Here is a 27,722-nt window from a genome sequence, read left to right as displayed (position 1 = left end):
TGTGGTTCAGGGGTCATTCTTAATGAATTGGGACAAAATTTAAGATTTAGTGTAAAGAGAGAAGTACTGACGAGGGGGCAAACCCTCTCATATATGTAATAAAAACATGAGAATAAAAAGTTCTTTACGCAAGCTAATTTATAAGTTACGTATATGTTTTACTAATAAAAAGATTCGTAAAAATTATATGTTCTAGTTGCCTTTTTAATTAACCGAAAAATTGGAGGGCAACTAGGCTTCATCCCCCGCTTTTTTTCTCAAAATCATTCGATCAATATCATGAGAAAGCCATTTAGCCAAAAAAAATAAATATGCAAATTTTGTTTTAATTATTCGTCTGCAGAGAGCCAAAATCAAAACATGCATTGATTCAAAAACGTTCAGAAATTAAACAAAAAAAAAACAAGTTTTTTCAACTGAAAGTAAGGAGCGACATTAAAACTTAAAACAAACAGAAATTACTTCGTTTGTAAAAAGGGGCTGCTTCCTCATCAATGCCCCGCTCTTTACGCTAAAGTTTTTACTGTTTTAAAAAGAAGAGCTGAGAGAAAGAGTCAAACTTTAGCGCAAAGAGCGGGGCGTTGAAGAGGAAGCAGTCCCTTTTATAAATGAAGTAATTTCTTTTCGTTTTAAGTTTTAATGTCGCTCCTTACTTTCAGTTGAAAAAACTTTTTTTTTGTTTAATGTCTCTAAGGATCGATTACGAAACATATAACTTATCAGACATTAAATGCCAAGACGGAAAAACATACTATTTCATTGACTATGAGGAGAGGTGAACCTGCCATAGAAAAAATGGCAGGCTAAGCTTTCTTGTCTGAAAAACGAATTACACGATATTCAAGCTCGGAATACTAATAATACTGTGAAAGGTGATTCCAAGGAGCCTTTTTCTAAAAATTGTCATAATAGAGTTGAGAAAGTAACCACTAAAAGAACAGATTAGGCTATACCCCGTAGTAAAGGAAATTGTGAAGGGTTTGTGAAATCACATAAAACAGAAAGAGAATTAAACTGAAAATTGACCAAAATAGTAATTGACTGAACGAGTGAACAAACTTTTTTGCGATCGGACCTAATTAAAAAGACAGAAATAAACCGTAGGGATACGATTACAACATTGTGTTATCATGAAGATAAGCACGTTCAAGTAGAAGGGGACTTTAGGGATTTTGGGAGTCTCCTATCCTCAAAAGCGACTTATTTAACGGTGGGAGATGCAGAAGTAGCTAGGCCACATGATATTGAAAATAAGACGCGCGAAATTGATTTTTCGGGAAAATTTTCGAACAATAGTAAACTTCAAAACACATGTAACGAATACGAGACACCAACAAGCATATGCCAAAATGAAGAACTAATTGTACCCGAGAAAACGAGAATAGATTCATTGTACCTGCTTTTCCTCGTAAAGTTCGAAAATTTTTATACAATATGAAAAAATATGAAAAACCAAATGTCGCAAATCAATTCCCATTCAATGACGATTTATTTAATATTACGACAAAAGAAAAGAAAACTAAAAGACAGAAAAGTAAATATTAAACGTATTTACAATAAAGAAAGGCAGTCAAAGATGATGGACACTGTAGTCTAATTTAGGTTTAATTATGATTTATTTGGTGCGATTGACAAAGTTGAGAAAAGTGAAAAAGAAAAAGGAAACGCAAAAAAAAAATTCAGCCAAGCACTGGCGAAAAATAAAAAATTGGGAAAATTACAAAACTTCATTAAAACTAAAAAGCTTAGGAGGTGGGAAAACGTCCAAAACCCATTAAAAAAACTACAGATACTCATGAAAGGAAATTTAATGGACTGTAATGGGTTACGGAAAAGTTGGGAGATATTGAATGTCTGATTGTATTTGAAAAACTTTGGGAGGAGTCTGAGATGAGTTCTATCAACTCTAAGGGAGATTTAATCTCTTTTTGGGGGAGGAGCCCCTTTGGGGAGCCATGAATGATGGACAGTTTGCTCACCGAACAGCTGATTGACCAGTGTGATTCTGTTACCAAGATTTTGCTTCTCTGATCTAGAGTTCTTGGGGGATACTCTCTCCCAGTCAATTCGTATTTCACCCAATTCTTTGTCCAGTAACCCTATTCATAGTCTTAATTCTTAATTGGGATCGATAATTATTTTTTGCAAACCCTACTCATGGAGAAGCACATACACATTGTATCTTCAGTTGGTATCAATGCTCACTCTTCATTTGATTATTTCAGGGAGGGGACCCAAAATAACTGATTAATGGTTCGCTCAAACTTTCCGAGGTTTTCCCTTTACCCTTATTGTTTTTTAAGGCCTTTCTATTTTCGGCTTGTGATTATCTCAAATTATGCCAAGGGGCAATCCGTGTTTTAATTGAGAATTGGTGTTGTTTCCATCGATGGAGGCTTGCTCAGCCAATTTTTCATGATAACTGGCGTTATCGAATTTGCCAGAACTGGATTTTACGCATCTCTCAAATGTAAATTCGGCAGAGCGAGATAATTTTGTTTAATCATGCTAAGCAGGATAATTTGCTGCTAATCTTGTGGAGTTCAATTTTCAGAACCTTATGCAGATGCCCATACGATCCAGATTGTGGTGGTTCTGCAATAGACAAGTGTAGATGGTGACAGAACCAGAGCCGAGGGGTGGAAGGAAAAGCTGGTGAAGAACGAAGGCAAATATATTTTGTAAAGTTGAAGTTCAGTGTTTAGGTTTGCAAGGGTGGACCAACATGACATGTGAGTGGTGATTTATCTTACGGAGGGATTTGCTGGGGTTCCACCCCTGTTTTTTTCTTTTTCAGATAAATGACCTGTTTTCGTTTCCGTAATTACCTTTGCTTTGATTTGCCTATAGTACAATTTTCAATGATAAATTCAAGTCTTGTTGCTAAGCTACAGTGGTTTTGTAATAGGTAAGCTTTCAACCTAAACTTTATTTTTGTCTTCCTGGTCTGGCCCCTTAAAAGATAATATTATTCAAAATTAGCTGGGGATTTTAAATTTTAATTCGAGGATTGGCCACGGCCAATCTAATTTCCACCCCTACAGAAAGTTCTTTTGTACAGAAATAGTGTTTTGTTTTTAGTCTGCATTGAAACTCTTCTAAGGGAATCTGTTTTTCAGAGTTAATATATGTGTGTATTGTGAACTTTGGAAGAATACATGTGAGTATTTAGATTCTGACCAAAAAGTGAGCTTCATGATTTGAGACAGAAAGTTACAAGTTACATACCAAAGTTTATAAAATCGGGATGGTTCCCCATCCCGATATTATAAACTTCCCGATATTATCCCGATATTATAAAACTTCCCCAGGGCGTTTGTGTGCATTTATAGTTTTTGCAATTTAGTAGTTAATAAAGAGAGTCCAAGAGAGTTCATATTGAAGAGTATTAAATATATTTTTTTGCATGGAATTCTAGTTTACATTGTCATTATCCGAGGAAATGTCAAAGAAAATTATAGATAATTTGTATACCAAACTTGGCATGTAGTTTCAGGTCCTCAACTTGCAACAGTAAACAGAATGCATGTCTTGATCAGGGCGAAGGTGTTAGTTAATTATTTTATACCATGCTTACGAATCTTACATCAGATTAAATCGAGAACATGTTGCGATTTTTTATGATCCATTCAATCGTGAATTTTTTTCCTGATGAAAGGATCTATGTGGGAGCACACTTGAAAAACAGTGTAATAATAAAAAAAATGTTCTTGACCGAATCGCGACGCATGATTCGAATCGCGATGTGAAGTTAGCAGCAGAACTTCAGAATGGTGAAACTCTTAGAAGTGTTGATGACTTTGTATTAGGGCCCGACCGATATATCGGCTGACCCATGTTATCGGGCCGATATGAGGGTCAGTGTCGTTGTCAAATATAAAGAAAAAAAATATCAGTTATCGGCCGAAGTATTTATTTCTTATGCTTAACTTGTCCAAAAGATAACACTAGATTTCTTCAAGTAAATTTTGTTGCCCAGTCCTTGGGGAGCAGAACCACCAGCTAAGTCTGACCATAGCGGAGAGAGCAACACAGGTGAGTTCAATGAAGTCAAAGAATATTTGTTGTCAATACCTGTCAATACTCACACGGTGCAGCAATGTTCTAAGCATATAGTGACTTCACAAAAGTATATCCTCTACCAAGACAACTAAACAAAATACAATAATCCATACATTTCTGTTTAATGAATGTTTAGTTGTATTGGTAAGAGATTCAAACCTCAATCGTTTAAAACTGTGATATCTAGTCAGGGAAGCAGGTAATGAGGAGAAGGGATGTTTTAAAGTTGGGAAGGGAGTTCAAAGGTGTGGCTGCTACGTTTCCACACCTTTGGAAATTAGCCTCAGAAATTTAGCTTGTGTGTCCACATTAGTCAGGGAAGCAGGTAATGAGGAGAAGGGGTGTTTTAAAGTTGGGAATGGAGTTCAAAGGTGTGGCTGCTACGTTTCCACATCTTTGGAAATTAGCCTTAGAAATTTAGCTTGTGTGTCCACATTTGTCAGCAAACTGGGTGATTTTGTCAACACATTCTTTAAATCTGTTCTCCAAACTCTAAACTCTAGCCGCATCCCTGTATCCAGTGTATTTAGCATGGATTCGTTGGTAAGAGACCATATAGTAAGAATGTTAAGTAATATTTTCACACTAATATGTGAATGAATAAAATTCAAAGCCCCGCTATTGAAATTTGGGTTTTTAATAATCAATTTCAATAAATATCTTACGCTTTTTTAATCATATTTTAACATATTTGTCTTAATGTAACTAAACCAGCTTTTTTCATTAAATTTTTTCTTATTTGTCATTTTCATAGTTATCTGCCATTTCGTTTGTGTGCTTAGAAGCTCCTGATCAAAAAAGGTAAGGATACTCAAACAATTTTTGTAAATGACCTAATTTTCGGAATCCACGGTGAATTATTAAGGCTGTTCTTTGGTGCGTAATAGACCAGGGAAAAATGTGTGAACGGGTTTTAAACATTAGGTAGGGTTTTTTCTGGAGGGGAATTTATCGGCAAAGTATATCAATATCGTATCAGTACGCTACCGATATATTACTATCGTACCAGACCTTAAGAATCCATATTTGTCGGGCCCTACTTTGCATATCCGTGTTTTATATCATGTTCCTTCAAAAATAATCTTCTGATGTTGAACGAATTTTGACGCAGTTTCTGTTGTTAAAAACCAGTCTTTAAATAGTCTTACGGTTGACACCGTTTACGACCGTCTACTCATCGTGTCGCACTACAAAGCATATCCACGAGTAAGGCACTTGTGTACGTTAGGTAGGTATTTTAGGTATTAACTGTATGTCGCTATCGTCTGGTACGCTACCAATATATCAGTAACGATATCAGACCAAAAAATCTATATTGGTCGGGCCATACTTTGCATATCCATGTTTCATAGCATGCCCCTTCAACAATAATCTTCTGACATTAAACACAGTTTAACTCAGTTTCAGTTGTTAAAAATTAGTCTTGAAACAGACTTATGAGTGACACGGTTTACGACCGTCTGCTCATTGTTCCATACTATAAAGTATGTACCATACTTGTGTATCTTAGAATCCTCAAGTAAAATAAAAGGATGATGAATATGTACTGGACGAAACACAAGATGCTGAAGAGAAAAAGTTAATTCTTTACAAAAATCTTGCAGATGTGGTACCATTGAGCCTTTTATTCGATTTTTCGTTTCTCAACAACTGAATTATTTCAGGCTCTTAAAAGAATCTCGATCTTTAACATTAAAAAAAATTAATGCCATGCTTTCGTTCATCTTTCATTAATAAATCCAATGAACCCATCAAACCAGATCGAGCAGCTCCAAAAACTACATCAAAGTAATTGTATGATATTAAAAAATATGACGAGGCTATTTCATATTAAGAAGAAAATAATATTTGCTCTTTGTAGGCTTTGTAAGGCTATAGATTCATTAAAAATGATGTATAGATTTATTAAAAATGTTATCTGTTGACAATGAATCAACGTTTAGTACCACTGCTAAGAAGCCTGCTTCTGGTGCTAGTCGAATTTTTAGCTTTGTTCAACAAACCCTTTCAGCTCGGTCCCCCAAATTCAACAGTCTTTTGTAAAATGTACTAGTCCTACCCAAGATTGAAGTTGAAATGTATCTTGTCTTCCTGTATTGTAAGGAATAACTTGAGGTTTTGGAAAATGTGCAGAGAGCTGGTACTAGAAAAGTTTATGGCATGAAAAACTCTGCAGCCCAGAAAGACTAGCTAAACTGAAACTCCAAAAACTGGCGAGCAAGAAAAGAACAGGTAATGCCATTCTAACCTGCAAAATAACGAAACTAAATCTGAGTACCTACTGAGTCACCTTCTCAGTAGGGGCCCACCCCAGGCCACTCAGCGCGTCCCCAGGTGGCGGATAGGGGAAAGCCTTGCAGATATGCAGGGTACCTCCGGTGGTGATGGAGGCGCGGACCAAGTGGGGACCCAGCCCCTGGGGGTCTTAAAAATATAACTGGGATACCCTCACCTGGGGGACATAAATTCAAGCGGAGGAGGAAGAAGGCCCCTCTGATGTAGACTGAGCTGGGCCCACCGGCGTGTGGATATGTCCCGTCAGCTTCAAACCTTCTCCCAACAATGGGTAAAATCGTATGGTATGGCAGATTATCATCGTGGGAGGATCCTCTTCAGGACGACAACTACGAAAGGATGGATGATTCAGTGACGAACAACGGCCTCTGCAAGTTGACGGAGAGGAGTGGCTTACCGCCGTCTCCTAACCAGCCTTGAAACCCTTCCTTTTAACAAATGAATTATGGGCTCTATGAATCAAAGCAGAATTACTACTGCGTCTGGGGAAACCGACGAACCTGGCGATTTGATGATGATGGTGATGATGGCGAATGGAAGTAATATTGAACATACTACGGGGAAGCCGACGAACATGCTACCGCGTACGGGGAAACCGAAGAACATGCTACCGCGTACAGGGAAGCCGACGATCATAATAGGCCTATGACGACCTTCGGACGGGATGAGGATACCCTGCGACTCATCTCAACTAAAACTGTACTCAACATAGGAACACTCAACACCCGGACTTTAGCCAAACCAGGAAAAATGAATCTACTACTGAGAGAACTAAACCGATACAAGTGGGACTTAGTCGGGCTATCTGAGACACACCTCCCCCGAACCGGTGAAAAACAATCTCTGGAACCTCCCTCCTACTCTCGGGACGCACCGATGGCACTCACAGACAGGGTGTTGGATTCATCCTCTCACCAACTACAAAAAGGCGCTGATCTCCTTCACGCCCGTATCAGAAAAGATAGCAACCATTAGACTAAAGGGATCCGTGTCAAACCTTACCATCATCCAGGTAAATGCCCCTGACTCTGCTCGAAGCGATGAAGAATGCGAACAGTTCTACTTTCAACTTCAAAGTGTCACCGACCAAACACCAAAGAAAGATATGCTCATCGTCATGGACGACTTCAACGCTATCACGGGCAATGATCAGGTTGATCGGAGAGATGTAATGGGACCGCACGGCCATGGCCGACTGAACGGAAGAGGTGAAAGGCTAATTAGTTTCTGTAGAGAAAACGACCTGTATATAACTAACACCGCCTTTAAACACAGACACCGCCGTAAGGTCACCTGGAGATCCCCCAACGGATTAACTGAAAACATGATAGACTATGTGCTGATATCTAAACGCTGGAAGTCCTCAATAATGGATACTGTATCCCTTCCTGGTGCAGACTTTGATTCGGATCACTCACTCCTGATGTCCAAACTCAAGCTAAGACTGAAACGACTCCCTAAGACCACAAAAATCCCTAGATTCCGGACAGAGCTGCTTCGCGACCCCATGAAAAAAGGCGCCTATACCACCAGCCTATCGTCAAAATTCCGAGCTATCCTAGAGAACTTCACTTCCCTCACTACCGTCGAAGAGATTGATCAACTGGCTGAGCATGCAACTGCTGCAGTTTTGGAGACAGCAAATGATGTCCTCGGGAGGAAAACGAAAGACAAAAAGCCGTGGATTACTGAAGAAATAATCCAACTATGTAACCAAAAGCGTCTCTGCAACAACAAAGCTGACCCATGCAGCCGAGACACCAATAAATATCTCAAAAGGAGAATCGAACGGGAAGTCCGAAAGGCCTTGCGTAACCATGTTACCGAGAAATGCAAGGAATGCGAAACCCAGTTTAGGAACGGAAACAGTCAAAAACTCTTCAAAACAGTTCGTGAACTGTCTAGCAGGAAAGATCCCATCTCCACAGAAATCCTAGACAAACAAAACAATCCCATCAACGACGCAAAAATGAAACTCGAACGATGGAAGGAATATTTTGAAGATAAATCAAATCCGCAGATCATTGCCGATCCCAGCATCCTAAACTCCTTCCCCATTAATGATCGAGAACCTCCACCACCACTCTTAAAATCAGAAACTGAGGTAGCGATAAGATCCCTGAAACGAGGGAAGGCCCCAGGACCGGACGGTATCATTGCTGAACTAATTAACATTGATTCAGAGGACGTCGTCGAATTGTACCACAAAGTTTTGTCAGCCGCATGGTCAACGGGCCACGTCCCACAGGTATGGTGTAAGGCAGCAGTGGTCCCAATCCACAAAAAAAGGCTCAAGAAGGGAGTGTGAGAACTACCGCCCGATCAGCTTGACCAGTCTTCAAACTAGAATACTGACCAAAATTCTCCTACGTAGAATCTAAGCAATTACAGCCTCCGTTCTGGGTGAATACCAAGCTGGCTTCCGACCTGGACGATCGACCATTGACCAAATCTTCACCGTTTGTCAGCTCATGGAACGCTATGTCGAGTTCAACAGAGACCTATATCATCTCTTTATTGACTTTCGGCAAGCCTTCGATTTAATCTAGAGGAAAGGTCTGTGGCACATCCTAAGACATTACTGTATCCCCGACCAAATCGTCACGATTATTGAGAATATATACAGCCAATCCAGAAGCCGGATATTCACCACTGATGGACTCTCTGATGAATTCTCAACATCCTCGGGAGTTTTACAAGGATGTATTCTGTCGCCCCACCTGTTCAACCTGTTTCTTCACGCCATACTGTCACTTATACCAGACGAACATGGAGCCAAAATAGGTGGAGTCCTATTAAACAAGCCCGCCTATGCTGACGACATCGACAAGCTCTCTACAACGGCTGCCGATCTCCAAAGACAAGCAGACTGTCTCAACGAATCCACAAAACCTTTTGGCATGCAAATTAACGCCAAAAAAACGAAAGTTATGGTCACGTCACGCCAAAAAGAAGCAGATACTCCTTCCATAATGATTGACGGCCAGCCAGTTGAAACGGTTGACCAATTCGTCTACCTGGGCAGTCTCCTCACAGCAGACAATTGTCATACCTCCGAAATCAAACGCCGCCTAGCTCTTGCTAGTTCCAGTTTTAAAAGGCTCACAAATATCTGGAAATGCCGAAACCTGTCGAACCAGCTGAAAGTTCAACTCTTCAACAGCCTGATTGTGCAAATTGCTACATATGGGTGTGAGACCTAGATCCTGAAGATCGAAAATGAGCGCAACCTACTTGCATTCGAGATGAGATGTCTCCGTCGCATCGCAAGAATCACCTAAACTAAACATGTGACCAATGAGGAGGTGCAAAGACGGCTGAAGTCCCTCGACACAATCCTAAATAAAATCAAACGACAACAACTGCGATGGCTCGGGCATGTCAAGAGAATGGACCACGACCGTCTACCAAAAGTTTCCCTCGAAGGAACCATAGACGGATCTCGACCATGAGGAAGACCTCGCAAGAGGTGGATTGAAACAGGCTAAAGTATATCCTGGGAAGGAATTCTAGAGTACCCACCTCCACTCCTTCTCCCTCTAGAGAGCCCTGAAATTCGCCTATCTGACAGGTTTGACAAGTTTAACAGGTTTGTCAAAATTGAAATTTTGACAAAACAACATTTTATCTTAAGTTTTAGTTACCACTTGCTTTTTCTCTGCCTTTAGTTCTGAAAATGCAATTCCTGTTATGAGTAGAATTCTGAGCCATATCAATGTTTTTTTTCAAAATTTAGGAAATGTATTGGCATATCTTTGAAACCTTATAAATTTGGATTGAGCGAAGTTGTGAAGCTGAAAACAATTTTGTTGTACTTCATTCAACAGAAGATCTATTTTGCAAGATTTCACTTTTATAACACATATTTTGAAGGCCGGGGCCATCTAGAGGGAGAAGGAGTAGAGGTAGGTACTTCAAAGTACCTTCCAAGGACATACTTTAGCCTGTAGATGCATCCCTGAAAGTTTCATTTTCCTAAAGAATTTTACCAAATGAATTTCTTTCAAATAAAATTGATCTACCCTAAATAGGGTGATAATTGTGTCTTCAAGCAATCATCACATTCAAGCTGCAAACCCATTGTTAACATCACAATGCACATAAGCTGAAATAACAGTATAATTCACTAAGTATCAGTGCAGTATTAGCATTTTAACCATGGTCTAGCTCCTTTAGAATTATGTTTGAGTAACCTGATGTGAGCTACCTCTTCTAATCAGGACAGGGCTTTAAACTAATTTCCCAGGGATGAAAAATATGGTAGCTTTTCCTTTAACTACATATATTTAACTATATTGTGTATCAGACACAAATTTATTTTTAAGCTTTTTGATCTAAAGGATTTTTAAACTTGGTCAACTATCAGAGACAGCACCTTACCCATTCTTGAAATTATACTAAACAAATCTGATAAATTCTAGTAGGATCCAATTTGGTGATATTTTGCTATGTACATTTATTCCATCTTTCATTTAAATTTGATACTCCTTTCACTAACTTCAGTAAATCAACAAAAAATTCTACTTTTGTGCGTATAGAACCCCCCCCCCTCTTTCCCTATTTGACCTAAGGTCAATGAAAAAACTTTAAAAGCCTTAGCCTTTTTGACCTAGGGTCATAGTCTCAGAATCTCAATCAAACAGATGGATAGACAAATAGATATTGCAATGTCTGTGTTATCTATAGTTAACACATTTGATCCCAGAAAAGATTTAACAAATTTTATCATTGTCACATCAAATTTAGCATGCTGATGAACCTGATATTAGCCTTGTAGTGTCCTTTTTCAAATAATCTTTATCAAAAATAAAAAAAAGTCTTTTATTTTTGCTGTTTAAGATGTTTATGATTTTACAGAATGTTATATTTGAGTGTGGGTCTGTGCTAGGATTAACAATGCTTATGACAGCAAAGGTCCTTCCATTTGTGGCACCACAGAGTATTGAATCTCTGACCCTAAACTCCTGAGTCAACTGTCATATTTGACATATGTGAAAAAATGTATGTAATTTTTTTGGCTCCTAAAGGTGTAGTTGAAAATAGTCAGAGCTTTGGGGTGTGAATCCCCTTATTTGTCCTGTTGGAAGGAGGCTAGTACTGTACTTGCAATTTTCATAGTTTCTTGTTAATCTTATAATCTCAATTTTTGCAATTTTCATGTTTCTTTACCACTTTAATGGTATTCTATGAACCTGTTCTTGTTCTTTGTAATATGCTTTTACTGTATTTGGGATATATCCGTAGGCTTCTCTTTGATACTCTACAATAGCATCCTTATTTAGATCAGGTTGCATGTAGCTTTTTCTAAATGTTGTCAAGTCTCTTAAGTCACTTATACCTGATGCTTTCTCTACTGTTTTTAGTTGGTAAAAAAAAAATCCAAAGAAAGTTCCCATTGAAAAGAGCCCAAAAGTGAGATTGAATTTATCAAAGCTTGGAGGTTTGCCCCTTCAGTCTGTTGAAAGAAAACAGATTCATGATTGAAGCTTTGTTCATTTCAATCTTAAGAGTGACCTACATTTGTGACAATTCATTAAATGATTGTAAAGGGATACTTTTATTTATTTATTTGTCTTTTTTGAATTCTAAATGATTTTTTTTTAATTCTTTAAATTGATATACATTCCTTACAAATTAATTAGTTGCACCACAGTTCCATTTGCAAGTTTTGACCTACCTTGTAACCCTTGGTCTCAAAATTGCATATAAATTTATTGAAGCTAGGGAACATAGAACTCCTGTCTGTTGGAAGAAAATGGATGGATGTAAGTTGGTTTAATTACACTAAAGTCCTAGGGCCGTTGGAACTAAAACAAAACAATAAAGATTAACTATAAAATACTTGACATTACATAAGTATAACAGTCACAAAGAAAAACCATTCACAAAATTTTACTTTTGTGCTCAGTTGCCAACCTGAGCAATTGCCTAAATTTTTCAACCTTGCAAAACATTCACCAGCCATCTCTCATGACCCACACTCTTGTCTATACATCAACAATTCATTGAAAAGGAACAACTACCCTACTGACATTTCTTCATTTGTACTTATGTTTAATAAGTTTAAAAGAAAGCTTATATGGTTAAGTCAGAAGCCCAGTAAAGGACCAGGTGGTCCTTTAGCCAGGAAGTGCAATAGGAAGCTAGGGGCCAGCCATCCTGTGCTCTTGCATGCCCTTCCTGCTTACTGTCCCCACATTTCTTTAGGTAACCTTTTAAAGTTGGGCCAATTCTAGCTGAGCTAACAGAGTCACATCACTGATCCCTGTCCCAAACCAAATAAACTGGTAATGCCAGGAATTAAACCTGTGCCCTTTGGACAAAGGATTCTCAAGCTAGAGAGCCAGCCACTTAGGAAGGAACACAAATGTGACCACAGAACAACAATTGTTTGAAAAAAGAAAATGTTAAAAAAAAACTCAAGTCATAGTTGCTGCCCATAAACAATATGCATTTTATTTAGACAAATTAAACTTAAGACAGGTATCAACAAAACTCCATCAGGAATTGTATTTACTTAAGATACAATAAGCAATATGAAAGCTTAATTTTGTGATATTCTAGTCTCAAAATAATACAAAATAAGAAAAAATTATATGTTCTATTTGCTTTCCAAAAGCTCATTTGAGACTGCAATATGCCCATGGTGCACTTATAATTTCTCTAAAATGCTTTAAACAAAAGGAATTATAAAGACAATTGTTCTGATCAGCAAGAAAAATATTAACATAATTCTCTAAACTTGGAACTTTTTATGACAACTTTTTAGCAAAGCAAATGCAAAACAAAAAAATTCAGCTAAAATGTGGTAAAATATAGGACAAATCTAATTGGTCTAAATAATCAAGGCCTATAAACACAACTGCCTTCTAATCTCAATTCTTTGTGTTTCTGATTCTTAGCAGCAGCTTTGTAATGGAAAATCTCAGTTCCATTAGCCTACTAGATATGGTCTAGATGATTCTGGAGACATTTACATTTTATTTTCTCTAGAAATATATATAGTGCATAAGTGGATATGCACTATGTTACAAATCTAATGATCACCCAATTTGCATGACCACTAGATTTCAAAGGCCAGAGAAAATTCGATCCTTGAATCTAGTGATGACCTTTGATCTTGATTGCCATCATAAAAAGGTCATGGGCCTTACTTATTGTTAGGCATAGGCCTACGAAAGACTATAGTAAATGCTAGATATACCCAGTGTCTGCCCAAAGCTATCCAAAATCAAAGTCTTGACAATTGTGCATGCATTATCTGTAAGAGAAAAAATGGCTCCTCCATCAGACAGAGCAAAAGAATGCCCAGTACTCTAATTTGCAGTAGTAGCAAACCCTGTGTTTGTTTATTTGTCCGGTTACTAATCTGATTAATCCAAGCGTTTTTGAGACGCATATGACGGCGGAGGTTAGTCGGATTATCTCCTCGAACGCTCAGGATTACTTGTCCGTGGGCTGGCACTTTAGGCCTTTTTTCGCGTCAACCAAAGAGACTGTTTGAGCTCAACCACTCGGTGTGGTTGAGCTCAACCGCTGTTTTTGCGTGAAACAGTGACAAACCAGGTTGTCATGAAAAGTGATTTTGCGTGAAACAATTGACTGGTTGAACTCTAATTTAACCAGAACTGTCATTGTTTTTAACCGTAGGGTTCTACCATTCATAATTGTTGGTTGACCTTTTCAGGCGTAGATTTCGAAAAGAAGAATTCGTAGGCTATAAATAAGTCTATATAAAATAAGAATTATAAGCTGACAAATAGAATTCTAGCCTCGCAAAAGTAAGGTTTAATTTTTTTTTTTTCGTATTAGGGCTATTTGGATAAATGTTGGGTTATATCCTGCAATTTGATTCACATAGGCCTTAAGACAGGAAGTCAAGAGTTTGAATATGCTTTTGAAAACTTATGTAGATACTTGGAAATCTTTGTTTCATCCTTTTGATGCCCTAGGCTTGACCTTAGCTTGGTAATTTGGCTTCAGAGATAAAACCTTGATGAAGCAAGACCCTAGTGGTTATAAAGCATTGTTAATCCAATTACTATTCTTACTAGATGCTTCAAGATATGTTGCATCTTTGTCAGAACTTTTTACATTTCAGCCTTACCCTATAGGGCCATGGATAAATTTTCAGGTCAAACTCTAGTTTGGCTACTGTTTGCTATCTTAGAAATGGGTTAAGTCAGAGCAAGACCCTAGTGGTTATAAAGCATTGTTAATCCAATTACTATTCTTACTAGATGCTTCAAGATATGTTGCATCTTTGTCAGAACTTTTTACATTTCAGCCTTACCCTATAGGGCCATGGATAAATTTTCAGGTCAAACTCTAGTTTGGCTACTGTTTGCTATCTTAGAAATGGGTTAAGTCAGGAAAATAGAACTTCCAATAATGAATCCAAAGCAAAAAATACGTAAAATTCTAGTTTAGCTAATTTTCATTATCTTGGAAAGGGAATAGGTTACAAGAATGAAACCCAGTAATTAATCCAGGGTCAAAAACACTCTGGGAAGGTGCTGCCAGGCTTCTATGTCAACCCTTTTCTGATTTCTAAGTCTTAGATAATTGCTTACTCAAAAGGTCTATACCTATACTATTGAAATTTTGACAAAACAAGATTTACCTTAATTTTTAATTATCAGTTTCTTTTACTCTGGCTTTAGCTCTTAAAATGCAATTCCTTTTATTTAAGTAGCATTTTAAGCCATATCAATATTTTTTTTTCAAAATTTAGGAAATGTCTTTGCATATCTTTAAAACCTTATAAAGTGGATTGAGGAAAGCTGTGAAACAGTTTCTTTGTACTCCATGTAAGCAGACCTTCCCAGAACATACTTTAGCCTTTAGACCCATCCCTGAAAGTTTTTTTTCATTCTCACCCCCTGGTGCTCTTTTACACATTGTATAAATTGTGAAGAAATGCCTGCCCCCTTGCTAAGAGTCTTAGAAGTATCTTATATCAAAATACACCTGATACAGTTTAATTTTTTAGAGATGACACAGAATAGCATTAAAGCTGAGTATTTGCTTTGCAAGAAATGTGTCCCTTCTGTTGTAAAGCATTTTGGATAGACACTAATCTAACCATGGACGTATTGCTGTTGCAAATGGTTTTGCTTAAAATGGTTTGGAAAACAAATAGCAAATGTAAATTTGCTTTTTTATCATTATTTAAGACTAGAATATCACAAAGCTATGCAATCACATTGCTTGTTGTATCTTAAGTAAATACAATCCCTGATGGAGTTTTGTTGATACCTGTCTTAAAATTAATTTGTCTGAATAAAATATATTGTTTATGGGACAGTAGAGAAAATGGCAACAACCATGAATTGAGTTTTTTTCAATATTTCTTTTTTTAAATAATAGTTCTCTGGTCACATTTGTGTTCCTTGCTAAGTTGTTGGCACTCTGGTTTGGGAATCCTTTGTCCAAGGGGTACAGGTTTAATTCCTGGCATTGCTAGTGTATTTGGTTTTTACCAGCTAAGTATTCACGATGCTAGTTTGCATCTTAAGTAAAGCAATCCCTGCTGGAGCTTTGTTGACACCTGCCTTACAATAACTTGTCTAAGTAAAATACAATGTGTATTGAAGATTAGTGAAAATGGCTGCAAATCCATCTTGTTTTTTTTTTTCAATATTTTTTTTTTTAATAGTTGTTCTACTCTGGTCGTAATAATATTCTTGGCTAAGTGGAAAGCACTCTTAGTAAGAAATCATTTGTCCATGGGGTACAGGTTTGATTCCAAGTATTGTCTGTTTATTTTATTTAAATGGGGGTCAGTGATGTTAGACAGATCTAAACCAGCTCTAAATAGGCAAATGGAGAAATATACAAAAGGTAAGCAGGGAGGGTGTACAAAAGCACAAGATTTCTGGCCCCCAGCCCTTAATTGCAATTCTTGGCCAAAGGGTCACAAAGTGGAAATTAGCACTGCCAGTTTAGACCTTGATGTGTCAGTGCTGCCATATTTACTTACTTGCATATTGGTGTTGAGTTTGCCCACATTTTATCTTCATTACTATCTAAAATCATTTAGACATTCAGCAAACTGTCTCAAACCACAATTAGTATCGAATAGATTTTGGGCCTTACTGACTTTTCCTTTATAGCAAAGGTTTATTGTTGTGTATAATGTAGATATTTTAAAGTAATCAATCATTAAGAAGTCCCTTTTAGTTTTATCAAGTTTTTGAGTAATAAACCTTTTTAATTACCTTAAAATATTTATTCAGGTCCTTTACTATTGGCTGCCCTTTATATTACAATAATGATTGAAATATATTGTGGTAACTAAAAATTTGGATAATCCAACCTATTTTACCATCTTAAGGTTGTTTGCAAAGGTGTATGAAATATTTAAGTACTGACTTAGCTACAGAAAACTTCTAGATATAATAAAATGTAAGCAAGATGGCTCTTACTTTGACCATATCTATGGAAGCACTAATGAGAGAGTGGGTCATTTGATGCATTTGTAGGATTGAGTGAGATGAGAAATGAAGTGTAGGTTTGATGAGAGATGGCTGGTGAATGTGATGAGGGATGAATGTTTTGCAAGATTTTAAAATTTTGGACAATTTCTCATGTTGACAGTAGAGTGCAGAAGTAAAATTTTATAATTTTTCTTCTTTGTTTCTGTTATGTTAGACAATGTTGAATATTCTAAAGTGAAGTTTCTTTTTTGTTTGGAATTGTGATGGCCCTAGGGCTTTAGTGCAATACAAATTACTAATGTTTATTCACTTTCTTTAAACAAACACAAGGTCTATGTCTCCTAGCTTTAACAAAGTCAAGTGTAATTTTAAGACCAGGGATTTCAAAGTAGGTCAAATGAACTTGTGGTAAAAATGAGCAATTTATGAAACATCTAGATTAAAAAAAAAGTCTTTTAGACAACAAAGAAGACAATTGAATAAAGAAAAGTACCTTATATCATAATTGTTGTGCACCCTTAAGATAGAAATGAACAAAGCTTCAATTAAGATTCTGTTTTGTTTAAACAGACAGAAGGGACAAACCTCCAAGCTTTGACAAATACAATCTCACTTTGTGGCTCCTATCTTTTCAAAGGGGACTTTCTTTGGATTTTTTCTATCCAACTAAAACTGAAAAGGACAGCATGATATACAAGTGACCTTCCAATTACCCTACATAGCAAGAGAAAATCATTAAGTTAGGCTATGCTTTATCTCAATCCCCCTCCCAATGTGCAGAAATATGGCTCAAATTTCATATTTTCAATGCATTTAACCTCCTGTCACCTGTTTTTCTAGTTATTGTTTGTCACATTTGTTTAATTTACAGCTACATGGGATGAAGTTAGAGAGACAGATTGACAAAACAAATGGAAAATAGGAAATTTCAGCAATACATTTTTATATTGGGAGGATTGAGGGGTAAAGTAGAGCAAAGTTGAATATAAAATGTGTTACCAGCTATTATTCTAAAAATTATGAAGCATGAATTTTTTTTTTTATTATGTTCCTTTCTCTTCAGGTCCTTCTCTAGGGCTTTACCAAATCAAACATTCTATGCCCAGAAAAATTAGCAACAAGGTATAGTCTATATACAAAGGCTTATGTTATTTAACTATGAATATGGAATTTAAATGGCAATCAGGAACTGGATACAGGCTAAAGCAAGTAAAAAAGAAAGAAAAAACTTCCCTAGTTAGCTCAAGAGACTTTTAATAGATTACTCTTCAGATAATTGCCTATGATACATAATTTAAATATTTACCCCTGTACAGTAGGGCGTTAAAACAATCTATCACAATGTAAGATACAGTATATTTAGATATGATGCTGATTTACAAATTCCAGGATTCTTTGTTGTGGTTTTCATAATTTTGTTGATAAAGTTTTATATATTCATCATTTTTTATTTTATATCATTAACATTAGCCAAACTAAACTTCTCAATAGAACTTGAATGTGGTGGCTATAATGCACAAGTACTGCAAAAATCTTACAACACATTATGTGTTATGGTAACTGTCAGTGAGAAAAAAACTATTTTCCTAGTTTAGCTTAATTTGTTATATTTTTGTGCTTATCAGAAATATTTTGTTAATTTTAGGCAGCTGTCCCCCCTCAAAAAATTCTTAAACATTTGCTGGTTTATACTTAACCAGTATTCTACTGAAAACAAAAATTTAGTATATATTTTGTATTGAAGAAATATAAAGTCCTTTGGATTTTTTTTTATTAGGATTAAGCAGTTTGCTATTTTCTTTTGTTAGGCTAAGCCTGTAATAGTGCTTTATTGTGAACAGTCAAAATTTGTAGGGATTGCAAAGGCTAGCCTGAACAATATGTTATTACAAATTATTAGGTTAAACTTCTGTTTGGTAAAATTCTAGTTTAGATAAATTTGTATTATCTTGAAAAAGGTTTAGGTTAGGAAAATGAAACTTTTAGGGATGGGTCTAGAGATGAAACTATATCATGGGAAAGTATTTTGGAGCATCCAACTCTACTCTTTCTCTCTCTTAAAAATGTTTGCCTTAAATTACCTTAATTCACATTGTCTAATGAAATAAGGATTAAATCCTGTAGAATTGCTGGTTAGTGATAATGACAGTTGGAAATCTCAATATTTGGTCCACACCCTTAAAAACGCTTGGGTTATAAAAGTGAAAACCTTGCAAAATAAATCTTCTACTTAAATGACAAGAAAAAAGCGTTTTTAGTGTCATAACTTTGCTCAATTTCAATTTATGAAGTTTCCAAGATTTGGAAACTTTCAGGATATACATTTCTCTATATTTAAATACGAAACACTGATATGGCTTAAAATTCTACTCAAATAACAAGAATTGCATTTTCAGAGCTAAAACCAGAGAAACAGAAACTGCTTGCTGAAAATTAAGGTTAGATGTTGTTTTACCAAAATTTTAATAGTTACAGACCAGTCCAGTATGCAAAATTCCCAGATTTAAAAACAGAAGAGGGTTATCACATAAGCTTAGCAATAGCTTCTCAGAGTATGTTTTTAGCTATGGATTAATCACTGAAAGTTTCATTCACCTAACATAACCCCAATCAAAGATAGCAAAAAGTAGCTAAACTGGAATTTGAATGGAAATTTAATATATAGCCTGGTAGGCTAGTAGAATTCCAAATCAAAACAAAAAGAAGTCAAACTAGAATTTTATCCTCTGTTTAGGGTAGCTCAACAAAGCTAAAGTCTTATCATTTAGGACTTTTTTATAGATAATTTTGCTTTTACAGTATGAATACAACATTTTCCAATATATTACCTGAACAATTTAACCAAAGATTCCACTAAATCAGAACCTTCCTATCTCTTCAAATATACCAGAGAGTATGCTAGATCATTTTTCAATTCTCTCTGACCTCAAACTAATGTGAAATATGTTAAATCCGGAGGAAATTAAGCCAGTGCTAAATCATTTAATTATAATAGAATGACACTCTTAACACTATACGGATGTTTTATGTTTGAAATTTTTTGCCCAAACCGACAAGTAAAAAGAGTGTTTTCGCGAACCAGTTTTGTTTGAGCTCAACCATATGTAATTTTTTCCGTTTTTGCGTTAAACATACAAGCTGGTTAAACCAAAGCTGTCATTGGTTAAACCAGCTGGTTGACGCGAAAAAAGGCCTTTTATAACCCCCAAATAAAAAGATTATTTGAGGATTGTGACGTCAGTATCGTATATTTTTAAAATGGGACGACCATGTGCATGTGACTCCCTTAGATGGGTTTTGTAGATAAGCTATGTTTATAGTGGAGTAAATATGATTAATATTTCTAAGGAAGCCTATCAAGTCCCTTGGGAAGAGGGTGGGATTCAAGTTCTATTTGCAATTGAACTGTCTATTGAGTTTGAAAGTTCAGTTCAGAAATTTCAGATAGAATATAGGACAAGACTTATAATAAAATTATATGCAGAGAGCATACTAATACAGTTATATTGGAGATTACTTCAGATTTAGGAGTTTGTAAGTAGCATAATCTTGTCTGTGCTTATAAAATATTAAGGTTTTCTAGAGAGCTAGTGTTACGGGGGGTTTTTGGGGAAATAAAACGAGTTTGGTGGGAAGTTTAGCATAAGGGGGATTTTTGCCGTGAGGTGCTTGGGACTTTTCTAAGTCTTGGTGGCTTAATGTGGATATGAGATATGGGAGCTAAATTACCAACCGAATAAAAAGACCTTGTATATAATCCCCAGTAACCTGGGAGATGGAATCATCTCAGTGATGTTCGAGGTCTCCTTAGATAATATATATTCCCTTGGGACCGTATCTGAAGACTAGAGGAACTGTATCTGATGCCCTAGTATATAGACACAAGATGATTAAATACAATAAGGCTTATTTATTTACAACATACAATTTTGGACAAAACAGCTCCAATAATTTATAGCATGAAAGGTTGCACATGAACACTAGAACTTGACTATTATAAAACTCTCCTTTAACTCAACTACCAACTGCCTGCGTTGAGCTGTTATATCCAACGCGATTTCTAAACCAGAACTCCGCGAACTGGCTTGGTGACCTGTGCGGTTGCCCTCCGCTAAAATGTTGCAATACTGCTGGTATTCCCAATCATGTGACTAGTCCCGCACCCAGAAGTTATTTTCGTAGCAAGGATTTCCCTTCTGGTTTTGAGTAAAAAAACCAGAGTTCAAATAAACCAGTTAGTTGGTTTCAAAAGGAACATTTAACTTGTGTCTAAATGCACGTAGTCCACAAAGTGTTGATAACTGCTAAATTCTATAAGATTTTATTTTAAATCTTTTTCTAATTTGAAATATACTAAAGGGGTATGATTGAAAAATTTAGTCCTGAACTTAAGAGTTTCTATAAGAGTATGGATGAGACATTTGGTCCTGTATTTGAGAATTTCTAAGGGGGTGTGAATGAGAGATTTGGTCCTGAATTTTATAGAGGGGGGGGCTGGTCTATATGTTACATATCCCCTTTCCCGTTGTAGATTGATGTCCCCATCAATCAGTCTAATCCCTTTCTTTAAACATTGCATTTAATCCTTATTGTCTATAAAAATTTTATTATAATTCCATAACCTTATAATGATGATTTAAAATTTAAGAAATATTTTCCTTTCACCTTATATATATATATATATATATATATATATATGTCCTGCACCTAGCACTAAAAAAAAAATTACATAACAACAGCACTTGACATTAACTGTTATTACACATGAATACCTGGTTCAAATTGTTTGTTTTTATTTGAATTATAAACAATTTAAACTGTTATATTTAATTTCAATTGATCCCAGGCATTTTAACAATAAAGTATAAAATATACAACATTATATAAGAAAATTACCACTGGTACTTTTATTTATTTCAAACTATTAATTCACTGTTTGGCACTTTTAATTGTTTGTCACTTATTATTTTGGAATATTATTTTCACACAAATCACAATTTTCGTGTCCTTGACCTATTTACTGATTGAACTAATATAATGTCATTTTCTAACCTATCACCTTTAAGTGTTTTTGTTGCTTAAAAATTTAGCAATTGTAAAGACTGTCTTGTTTTTACGCTTTTACAAAATGGGAAGCGCGGGACCCGAAATCACCTATCCCCAGTAGTTTAAGTACAAAAGTACCGCCGGTACTACGGCTCTTCCGTCCCGTTCCCGCTCTCTTCTGCATTTTAAGCGTTATTTTTATTGACTTTAATTCAATCGACTGAGGTAGTATTTAAGACCTTACTTTGTAGTTGATTCCTAAGTTTTTATATTATGATAATGATTTTGTCTCCACGGTTATAGAGATTCGTCAATAGAACCCTCCCAATCTATATCCCTTACTACTAAGCTCCCATGTTACAACCAACTTAACTTTATAAGAACCCCCGCCCCGTAACACTAGGCCTAGCTTTCAAAGGCTAGTAGGCCAGGCTCTGATGCACAAAACAAAGGTTTTTTATCAGTTAGAAAGGTGTGTTATTAGGAATAGAGCTTGGGAATGCACATTTCCTATTACCATTGTTTCTTATTTTACCCTAAATTTTCAATTTAAATAATCTCAATTTTAGATTTATTTTTTCCCTCTACTCATTACTTTTCCTAATCTCTCTCTAAGATAACAAAAAGTAGCTATTCTAATAGTATACGCTATTTAAAATTTTATGATTAAATCACTAATGGGACAGCTAAAAAATAGCCTAGACATAGACCTACATTTAGAGTTAATTTCATCCTGAATCCTAATATAGACCTAATTCTAGTTGTGTGATGACTTTTTGCTATCTTGAAAAGGGGTTAGATTAGGTTAGGAAAATGAAACATTCTGGGATGGGTCTACAGGCTAAAGCATATCCCAGGAAGATATTTTAAAGTACCCACCTCCACTCCTTCTCCCTCTAGAGGGCCCTGAAATTTGCCTACATGACAGGTATACCTATACCTATTGAAATTTTGACAAAAAAACATTTTACCTTAATTTTTAGTTACCAGTTGCTTTTTCTCCGCCTTTAGTTCTGAAAATGCAATCCCTGTTATTTGAGTAGAATTCTAAGCTAAAATTTTATGATTAAATCACTAATAGGACAGCTATGAAATAGCCTAGACATAGACCTACATTTAGAATTAATTTCATCCTGAATCCTAATATAGACCTACAATTTGTTTGTACCAGAGAACTTCAACTGCTCCCCCCTAATCTATAAATACATATATATATATATATATATATATATATATATATATATATATATATATATATATATATATATATATATATATGGTAAAATTCTAGTTAATTGACTTCTTCTTATATCAGAAAGGGTTTAGGTTAGGAAAATGAAACTTTCAGGGATGTGTCTACAGGCTAAAGTATGTCCCAGGAAGGTATTTTGAAGTACCTACTTCTACTTCTTTTCCCTCTAAAGGGTCCTGAAATTTTTGGGTGCCTTATTTTTTGGTTATCAGTTTCTTTTCTCTGGCCTTAGTTCTTAATTATTCTGGCCTTAGACAACTCTTGTTTATTGAGCAGAACTTTAAGCCATAACACTGTTTTTTTCTAATTCTAGAAATAATCTTTTATGCCACCTCATTATAGGTTAAATATATGGCTTATATCATTTCTTCTCCATGAATTTTTGTTTTATTTGATTTCATTGATGTCAGTTGCTTTCTGTTAAAAATACATTTATTTTTTTACATCAAGCTTCTTCCTTTGTGAAAAAATTTGAACTGTTTTTCTTTTTACATGTTGTATAAAATGTAAAGGAATACCTGGCCCTTCATTTCACAGATTCAACTAAAAGTATTTGAGGCATCTTACATCAAAATTCAGTTGACACATTTTAATGTTTTTTTTTAGATGACATAGGACACCATTAAAGTTTTGCATTTGCTTTGCTAAAAATTGTCTTAAAAAGTGCCAAGTTTAGAGAGTTATGTTAATATTTTTCTTGCTGATGAGCATAATTGTTTTTAAAATTCCTTCTGTTTAAAGCATTTTAGAGAGATTCTGAGCCAACCATGGATATATTGTTCTCACAAATGATTTTTCTCAAATTGGCTTGTGGAAAACAAATAGAACATAATTTCTCTTTTTTTATTATTTCAAGACTAGAATATCACAAAACTAAGCATTCATATTGCTGAGTGTACCTTAAGTAAATACAATCCCTGATGGAGTTTTGTTGATACCTGTTTAAAAATTTATTTGTCTTAATAAAATACATTTTGTTTGTGGGACAGCAATGAGCAACTATGACTTGAGTTGTTTTTTTTTTTCAATATTTTCTTTTTCCAAATAATTTTTGTTCTCTGATGACTTTTGTGTTCCACAAATGTAAACTGAGCACAAAAGTAAAATTTTGTGAATGGCTTTTCTTTGTGAATGTTATATTATGCAATGTCAAGCATTTTAAAGTTAATCTTCATTGTTTTGTTTTAATTGTCATGGCCCTAGGACTTTAGTGTATTAAAACCTACTTATGTCCATCCATTTTCTTTTAAAAAGAGAGGAGTTCTATGTTTCCTAGCTTCAATAGATTTATATGCAATTTTGAGACCAGGGTTACAAAGTAGGTCAAGACTTGCATATGGAACTGTGGTATGACTAATTAATTTGTAAGAAATGTATAGCAATTTAAAGATTAAAAAAATCATGTAGAAAACAAACAAGACAAATAAATAAAAGTATTCCTTTACAACCATTTAATGAAGTGTAACAAATGTAGATCATCCCTAAGATTGAAATGAAGAAAGCTTCAATTATGAATCTGTTTTCTTTAAACAGACTGAAGGGGCAAACCTCCAAGCTATGTCAAATTCAATCTTACTTTTGGTCTCTTTCCTTTTCAATGGGAACTTTCTTTGGATTTTTTTTCAACCAAGTAAAAACAGTATGGACAGGATCAGGTATAAGTGACCTTCCACTTAGCCTACATACCCAGGGGAAAATCATGCAGCTATACTAATAATTGGTAAATTTTTTGTTGTTCATATTTTTGATTGACAAATAAAGTGAACATACCCCTTGATGCCTTTTCCATGTTCTTTACAAACATAATAAGTGCTTCAATTGCAAGTTCTTGAGCTCTTGAAAATGCCCAAAATATACCCAAATAGTTTTTTGATATAAAAAAGCTTAAAACATTGGTCTCAAACTTACTCTTTTATTATTAATCTATTTTTTAAATGTTGTATAATCTATGAGCACTGATTTTCCACAATTAAGTTGGATTAATAAATTATACAATATTATGCAGTTTTTCTTCTTCTTTGATACCAAATTTTCAATTAAAGTATGTGTTTTTGGTCATTTTTGACAAAATAATGTATGTTTTTCACTGCCAAAATTTGTTAGGTTAAGTAAGGTCAAAAAGTGCATAAAGTTGAACTAGCAATATAAGCAATTATTATATTTGTAAAGAACATACAAAAAGGCATCAAGTGGTTCCAATTCCAGAATTTGTATGAGGGTATACAGACTGCATACAGTCCTTTCACCCCTTTGACTTCAAGATGGCAGAAGCAATCCTTCTTTTTGGTTTCTGGGAAGTGCAAGTACTTGAGCTGCCTGTCCCCAGCAGTTTAAGGCCAAGAGGCCAGCTGGTACCAATACAGCTCTTCCTACTCACTCTTGCTCTCTTCTGCACAGTAGATCTTCATTAATAAATTAGCTCGATTTCCATTGTCTTTTTCATAATTTGGATCATCACCCTATAGATCGGCCTTTCAGTATCAGGAGGTAGTTATAAGCTAATGAAGGAGTCAAACATTTCTTCAATCTTTAGTTTTTTTTCAAATTATCTTAATCTTATTAGTTTTGGGTACAAGTATATGGCAATAAAAAAATATGTGTTTGGGAGTTTCCTCGGTTGTTAAACACCACCTGCATAGTGGAGAATGATATAAATTCCATTGAAACTGGACAGAATTCAGAAAAAGATATCCTGATTTCAGTCTATAGTACCACACTGTGTCTTCTCTAGAACGAAATGGGGAATTTCGAAATAGTAGACACTTTATTTGTCCACGGTGTTTCATAATATCTTGTAGGTTCCCCAATTTTGATTCTGGTTGGGGGTCAATATTTGCTGCTTCATTTGCTAGCCTATCAGCAGTCACGTTATGAATCAGTCCTTTATGACTAGGAATATGCTGAAAGCAAACAAAAATACTACATTTATTTAATCTTTGTAGATCATCTCTTATTAATTTTAAATCTGAATCAGCAGCCTCATAATTTATTTTTTTTTTATTAATTGAATTGCAGAATTTGAATCTGTAAGGATTGACACATTCTTTGATGAAAGGTTTAGTCTGGCCATAGTTTCAAGTGCTTTATGTATAGCAAACAACTTTGCTGACAGAATTGAAGTGTGGGATGGAGGAGTTGCTGATATATTCAAGGAAACATGAGGAATACACACCCCTGTTCCTGCTCTTGATCCTTTTACTGAACCATCCGTGAAGGCTAGAATTTGTTCAGGAAAGTGTGAGGATATCTTATTAACAATGAGTTGACAGACTCTTCAAGTGGTATATTCATTTTATTTGTAAGTCAAAATATGAACAACAAAAAAATTACCCTTAACATGCCTAATTTGCAAATATATAGCCCAAATTATATATTTCCAATGTTTTCTGCCACCTTTTACTTGTTTTTCCAGTTCTTGTTTTGCCACAGTTGCTTCAATTAACAGGCACTAGGGTTGAGGGATAGATTGGTAGTTCAATGGAAAATATGTAATTTCAGCTATAGATTTCCATATTAGGAGGGCTGGGGCTAAAGTAGAGCAGGGCTGCATGTAGAATGTGTTAGCTATAATTATTATGTAAATTACAAAGAATCCTCTTTTTTAACAGGTTTTCTTCTATAGGTCTACAGGTCCTTCTCTTGGCTTATACCACATCAAGCTATATATACATAAGCACATGTTATTTAACAATGACTTCTCTAGTGCTTAACTATGACCCCTTAGTAATATTGACAAGAAATGAGTAACAGAAAAAGTGAAATTTAGTGTAAATGACAATCAGGAACTGGATACTGGCTCAAGGGGGCCAAAAACAGGGCTATATAATTGGAGTTCAAAGAAGGTGGTGATTTTTTAGTGAAAAAAACACTTCCTTGGCTAATTTAGGACTTTAAATTGATTAGCCTACTGAAATTTTCCTATCCTATGCAATTGAAATAGTTTTCCCTTTTCAGAGCATTAAGACAATTTATCACAATACAAAATATCCAAAGCATCTTGAATGGAATGACTAAAAAAGGCAAATGACAACCACAATTTGCAATCTTACAATTCAACTTCTGGCCAAACAAACTGTAGCCGCATTTTATTTGAGACAAGATAGTTTCAGTTTGGGCCACTGTTTACAGTCTTGTTTCGCATAATTCCGTTTTATTTGAGCCTTCGTTTTGTTTCGTTTCGGTACTGCCTTTGACAAATAAAACGCTGGAAAAGAGCTTGGCAGCTTACTGGCAAAAGTTTTCAAAATCCACAAATGCATCTTAGGTTAGGTCAAAAAGTTCTTATTTGTATTATTGTATTTGTCAAAAGCATAAAAAAGGCATCAAGCGGCATTTTCACTTTATTGGTAAGTCAATTATATGAACTGTCATACATTTACCCATCTGGGAATATTGAAAGTGAAGTCTGGCTTTTTTTAGGATTCAAAAAGACACAAAGTAATGTAATTTGCTAAAGCCAAGGGCATACCTTACAGTAGGCACAGAAAAATAGTGCTGTACACATATCTGGAAAAATACATCCACTAGGTAAATATTTTCTGCCGCCATTTTCATGAAACAAGGGGTGAAACTATCTGGACGAACAAGTTTTGATTTTTGTGAAGTTCTGACAAGGAAGAGGCTGGGAC

General features: G+C 35.4%; 1 long non-coding RNA gene across 1 annotated transcript in view; it reads right to left on the bottom strand.

Annotated features, from left to right (window-relative positions):
* The window catches only part of LOC136037073 (uncharacterized), a 32,254-nt gene extending 18,559 nt beyond the window's left edge, over nucleotides 1-13,695 (bottom strand). Inside the window, exon 1 of the long non-coding RNA XR_010619858.1 lies at nucleotides 13,562-13,695. This is a non-coding gene — a long non-coding RNA (uncharacterized LOC136037073). The remainder of the gene's footprint in view (nucleotides 1-13,561) is intronic.
* Nucleotides 13,696-27,722: the final 14,027 nt, after the last annotated feature.

This window comes from Artemia franciscana, chromosome 16 (genome assembly GCF_032884065.1).
Source record: "Artemia franciscana chromosome 16, ASM3288406v1, whole genome shotgun sequence".
Classification (NCBI taxonomy): domain Eukaryota; kingdom Metazoa; phylum Arthropoda; class Branchiopoda; order Anostraca; family Artemiidae; genus Artemia; species Artemia franciscana.
Note: the sequence above shows the minus strand (reverse complement) of the source record. Positions and strands in the feature narration are given on the sequence as shown.